A 6000-nucleotide genomic window follows, 5' to 3' on the forward strand; every position below is an offset into this window, starting at 1 on the left:
GATACCCCTTAGCACGTAAAGCAATATTATTTGGGGGTCCATCCATGGAGAAGAGTTTAGACACTAAGATAATATAAGGAACACACACATTATAAAGAAATCACATTAGGATTCTCTTTTTAAGCAGTTCCTTAAAACACTAGTGCTTAGGAAATCTATTGGAGGCAGACGCAGTCAAGGGTAGCCTAGGGTTAGGGTTAGGCTTGGGGTTAGGCTTAGGGTACGGCTTAGGTTACGGGTTCGGGGAGGGGTTTGGGTACGGCGTAGGTTATGGCTTAGGGTTAGGATTAGGGTTAGTGTTAGGGTTAGGGCTCTGTTTAGGGTACGGGTTAGGATTAGGGTACGTGTTAGTGTTAGGGTAGGTGTTAGGGTTAGGGTACGCAATAGGGTTAGGGTAGTTATTAAACCTATTCCACTCTCTAGATACCCCTTAGCACGTAAAGGAATATTATTTGGCGGTCCAGCCACGGAAAAGAGTTTAGACACTAAGATAATATAAGGAACACACACATTATAAAGAAATCACATTAGGATTCCCTTTTTAAGCTGTTCCTTAAAACACTAGTGCTTAGGAAATCTATTGGAGGCAGAAGCAGTCAAGGGTAGCCTAGGGTTAGGGTTAGGCTTAGGGTTAGGCTTAGGGTACGGCGTAGGGTACGGGTTCGGGGAGGGGTTCGTGTACGGCGGAGGGTATGGGTTAGGGTTAGGGTTTGGGTTAGTGTAAGGGTTAGGGCTCCGTTTAGGATACGGGTTAGGATTAGGTTACGTGTTAGGGTTAGGGTAGGGGTTAGGGTTAGGATACGCGTTAGGGTTAGGGTAGTTATTAAACCTATCCCACTCTCTAGATACCCCTTAGCACGTAAACGAATATTATTTGGTGGTCCAGCCATGGAGAAGAGTTTAGACACTAGGATAAGATAAGGAACACACCTATTATAAAGAAATCACATTAGGATTCTCTTTTTAAGCTCTTCCTTAAAACACTAGTGCTTAGGAAATCTATTGGAGGCAGAAGCAGTCAAGGGTAGCCTAGGGTTAGGGTTAGGCTTAGGGTTAGGCTTAGGGTAGGGCTTAGGGTACGGGTTCGGGGACGGCTTCGGGTACGGCGTAGGGTATGGGTTAGGGTTAGGGTTAGGGTTAGTGTTAGGGTTAGGGCTCGGTTTAGGGTATTGATTAGGATTAGGGTACGTGTTAGTGTTAGGGTAGGGGTTAGGGTTAGGGTACGCGTTAAGGTTAGGGTAGTTATTAAACCTATCCCAGTCTCTAGATACCCCTTAGCACGTAGAGGAATATTATTTGGGGGTCCAGCCATGGAGAAGAGTTTAGACACTAGGATAAGATAAGGAACACACCCATTATAAAGCAATCACATTAAGATTCTCTTTTTAAGCTGTTCTTTAAAACACTAGTGCTTAGGAAATCTATTGGAGGCAGAAGCAGTCAAGGGTAGCCTAGGGTTAGGGTTAGGCTTAGGGTTAGTCTTAGGGTACGGCTTAGGGTACGGGTTCGGGGAGGGCTTCGGGTACGGCGTAGGGTATGGCTTAGGGTTAGGGTTAGGGTTAGTGTTAGAGTTAGGGCTCGGTTTAGGGTACGGGTTAGGATTAGGGTACGTGTTAGGGTTAGGGTAGGGGTTAGGGTTAGGGTACGTGTTAGGGTTAGGGTAGTTATTAATCCTATCCCACTCTCTAGATCCCCCTTAGCACGTAAAGGAATATTATTTGGTGGTCCAGCCATGGAGAAGAGTTTAGACACTAGGATAATATAAGGAACACACCTATTATAAAGAAATCACATTAGGATTCTCTTTTTAAGCTCTTCCTTAAAACACTAGTGCTTAGGAAATCTATTGGAGGCAGAAGCAGTCAAGGGTAGCCTAGGGTTAGGGTTAGGCTTAGGGTTAGTGTTAGGGTACGGCTTAGGGTACGGGTTCTGGGAGGGGTTCGGGTACGGCGTAGGGTATGGGTTAGGGTTAGGGTTAGGGTTAGTGTTAGGTTTAGGGCTCGGTTTAGGGTATGGGTTAGGATTAGGGTACGTGTTAGGGTTAGGGTAGGGGTTTGGTTTAGGGTACGCGTTAGGGTTAGGGTAGTTATTAAACTTATCCCACTCTCTAGATACCCCTTAGCACGTAAAGCAATATTATTTGGGGGTCCATCCATGGAGAAGAGTTTAGACACTAAGATAATATAATGAAAACACATTATAAAGAAATCACATTAGGATTCTCTTTTTAAGCTGTTCCTTAAAACACTAGTGCTTAGGAAATCTATTGGAGGCAGAAGCAGTCAAGGGTAGCCTAGTGTTAGGTTTAGGCTTGGGGTTAGGCTTAGGGTACGGCTTAGGGTACGGGTTCGGGGAGGGGTTCGGGTACGGCGGAGGGTATGGGTTAGGGTTAGGGTTAGGGTTAGTGTTAGGGTTAGGGCTCGGTTTAGGTTCTGGGTTAGTATTAGGGTACGTGTTAGGGTTAGGGTTAGTGTACATGTTAGGGTTAGGGTAGTGATTAAACCTATCCTACTCTCTAGATACCCCTTAGCACGTAAAGGAATATTATTTGGGGGTCCAGCCATGGAGAAAAGTTTAGACACTAGGATAAGATAAGGAACATACCCAATATAAAGAAATCACATTAGGATTCTCTTTTTAAGCTGTTCCTTAAAACACTAGTGCTTAGGAAATCTATTGGAGGCAGAAGCTGTCAAGGGTAGCCTAGGGTTAGGTTTAGGCTTAGGGTTAGGTTTAGGCACGGCTTAGGGTACGGGCTCGGGTAGGGTTTCGGATATGGCGTAGGGTATGAGTTAGGGTTAGGGTTAGGGTTAAGGTACGGCGTAGGGTATGGGTTCGGGGAGGGCTTCGTGTACCGCGGAGGGTATCGGTTAGGGTTAGGATTTGGGTTAATGTTAGGGTTAGGGCTCCGTTTAGGATACGGGTTAGGATTAGGGTACGTGTTAGGGTTAGGGTAGGGGTTAGGGTTAGGCTACGCGTTAGGGTTAGGGTAGTTATTAAACCTATCCCACTCTCTAGATACCCCTTAGCACGTAAAGGTATATTATTTGGTGGTCCAGCCATGGAGAAGAGTTTAGACACTATGATAAGATAAGGAACACACCTATTATAAAGAAATCACATTAGGATTCTCTTTTTAAGCTCTTCCTTAAAACACTAGTGCTTAGTAAATCTATTGGAGGCAGAAGCAGTCAAGGGTAGCCTAGGGTTAGGGTTAGGCTTAGGGTTAGGCTTAGAGTAGGGCGTAGGGTACGGGTTCGGGGACGGCTTCGGGTACGGCGTAGGGTATGGGTTAGGTTAGGGTTAGGGTTAGTGTTAGGGTTAGGGCTCGGTTTAGTGTACGGGATAGGTATTAGGGCACGTCTTAGGGTTAGGGTAGGGGTTTGGTTTAGGGTACGCGTTAGGGTTAGGGTAGTTATTAAACCTATCCCAGTCTCTAGATACCCCATAGCACGTAAAGGAATATTATTTGGGGGTCCAGCCATGGAGAAGAGTTTAGACACTAAGATAATATAATGAAAACACATTATAAAGAAATCACATTAGGATTCTCTTTTTAAGCTGTTCCTTAAAACACTAGTGCTTAGGAAATCTATTGGAGGCAGAAGCAGTCAAGGGTAGCCTAGTGTTAGGTTTAGGCTTGGGGTTAGGCTTAGGGTACGGCTTAGGGTACGGGTTCGGGGAGGGGTTCGGGTACGGCGGAGGGTATGGGTTAGGGTTAGGGTTTGGGTTAGTGTTAGGGTTAGGGCTCCGTTTAGGATACGGGTTAGGATTTGGGTACGTTTTAGGGTTAGGTTAGGGGTTAGGGTTAGGGTACGCGTTAGGGTTAGGGTAGTTATTAAACCTATCCCACTCTCTAGATACCCCTTAGCACGTAAAGGAATATTATTTGGGGGTCCAGCCATGGAGAAGAGTTTAGACACTAGGAAAAGATAAGGAACACACCTATTATAAAGAAATCACATAAGGATTCTCTTTTTAAGCTCTTCCTTAAAACACTAGTGCTTAGGAAATCTATTGGAGGCAGAAGCAGTCAAGGGTAGCCTAGGGTTAGGGTTAGGCTTAGGGTTAGTGTTAGGGTACGGCTTAGGGTACGGGTTCGGGGAGGGTTTCGGGTACGGCGTAGGGTATGGGTTAGGGTTAGGGTTAGGGTTAGTGTTAGGTTTAGGGCTCGGTTTAGGGTATGGGTTAGGATTAGGGTACGTGTTAGGGTTAGGGTAGTGGTTAGGGTTAGTGTACGTGTTAGGGTTAGGGTAGTGATTAAACCTATCCCACTCTCTAGATACCCCTTAGCACGTAAAGGAATATTATTTGGGGGTCCAGCCATGGAGAAAAGTTTAGACACTATGATAAGATAAGGAACATACCCAATATAAAGAAATCACATTAGGATTCTCTTTTTAAGCTGTTCCTTAAAACACTAGTGCTTAGGAAATCTATTGGAGGCAGAAGCTGTCAAGGGTACCCTAGGGTTAGGGTTAGGCTTAGGGTTAGGTTTAGTGTACGGCTTAGGGTATGGGTTCGGGGAGGGGTTCGGATATGGCGTAGGGTATGAGTTAGGGTTAGGGTTAGGGTTAGGGTACGGCTTAGGTTACGGGTTCTGGGAGGGGTTCGGGTACGGCATAGGGTATGGGTTAGGGTTAGGGTTAGGGTTAGTGTTAGGGTTAGGGCTCGGTTTAGGGTATTGGTTAAGATTAGGGTACGTGTTAGGGTTACGGTAGGGGTTAGGGTTAGGGTACTCGTTAGGGTTAGTGTAGTTATTAAACCTATCCCACTCTCTAGATACCACTTAGCACGTAAAGGAATATTATTTGGAGGTCCAGCCATGGAGAAGAGTTTAGACACTCGGATAAGATAAGGAACACACCTATTATAAAGAAATCACATTAGGATTCTCTTTTTAAGCTGTTCCTTAAAACACTAGTGCTTAGAAAATCTATTGGAGGCAGAAGCAGTCAAGGGTAGCCCAGGGTTAGGGTTAGGCTTAGGGTTAGGCTTAGGGTACGGCTTAGGATACGGGTTCGGGGAGGGCTTCGGGTACGGCGTAGGGTATGGGTTAGGGTTAGGGTTAGCGTTAGTGTTAGGGTTAGGGCTCGGTTTTGGGTACGGCTTAGGATTAGGGTACATGTTAGTGTTAGAGTAGGGGTTAGGGTTAGGGTACGCGTTCGGATTAGGGTAGTTATTAATCCTATCCCACTCTCTAGATACCCCTTAGCACGTAAAGGAATATTATTTGGGGGTCCAGCCACGGAGAAGAGTTTAGACACTAAGATAATATAAGGAACTCACACATTATAAAGAAATCACATTAGGATTCCCTTTTTAAGCTGTTCCTTAAAACACTAGTGCTTAGGAAATCTATTGGAGGCAGAAGCAGTCAAGGGTAGCCTAGGGTTAGGGTTAGGCTTAGGGTTAGGCTTAGGGTACGGCTTAGAGTACGGGTTCGGGGAGGGCTTCGGGTACGGCGTAGGGTATGGCTTAGGGTTAGGGTTAGGGTTAGTGTTAGGGTTAGGGCTCGGTTTAGGGTATTGGTTAGGATTAGGGTACGTGTTAGTGTTAGGGTAGGGGTTAGGGTTAGGGTACGCGTTAGGGTTAGTGTAGTTATTAAACCTATCCCACTCTCTAGATACCCCTTAGCACGTAAAGGAATATTATTTGGGAGTCCAGCCATGGAGAAGAGTTTAGACACTAGGAGAAGATAAGGAACACACCCATTATAAAGCAATCACATTAGGATTCTCTTTTTAAGCTGTTCCTTAAAACACTAGTGCTTAGGAAATCTATTGGAGGCAGAAGCAATCAAGGGTAGCCTAGGGTTAGGGTTAGGCTTAGGGTTAGGCTTAGGGTACGGCTTAGGGTACGGGTTCGGGGAGGGCTTCGAGTACCGCGCAGGGTATGGGTTAGGTTAGGGTTAGGGTTAGTGTTAGGGTTAGGGCTCGGTTTAGTGTACGGGATAGGATTAGGGTACGTCTTAGGGTTAGGGTAGGGTTTAGGGTTAGG

At 45.7% G+C, this 6000-nt stretch overlaps 1 long non-coding RNA gene across 2 annotated transcripts in view; it reads left to right on the top strand.

Moving 5' to 3' along the window:
- Positions 1-5761, top strand: part of LOC309647333 — a 320722-nt gene extending 314961 nt beyond the window's left edge. For both annotated transcript variants that reach the window (XR_014255979.1, XR_014255980.1), the window contains exon 2: positions 5663-5761. This is a non-coding gene — a long non-coding RNA (uncharacterized lncRNA). The remainder of the gene's footprint in view (positions 1-5662) is intronic.
- The last annotated feature ends 239 nt before the right edge of the window (positions 5762-6000 follow it).

This window comes from Balaenoptera physalus (assembly GCF_965194825.1).
Source record: "Balaenoptera physalus genome assembly, chromosome: 18".
In the NCBI taxonomy this organism is placed as follows: Eukaryota; Metazoa; Chordata; class Mammalia; order Artiodactyla; family Balaenopteridae; genus Balaenoptera; species Balaenoptera physalus.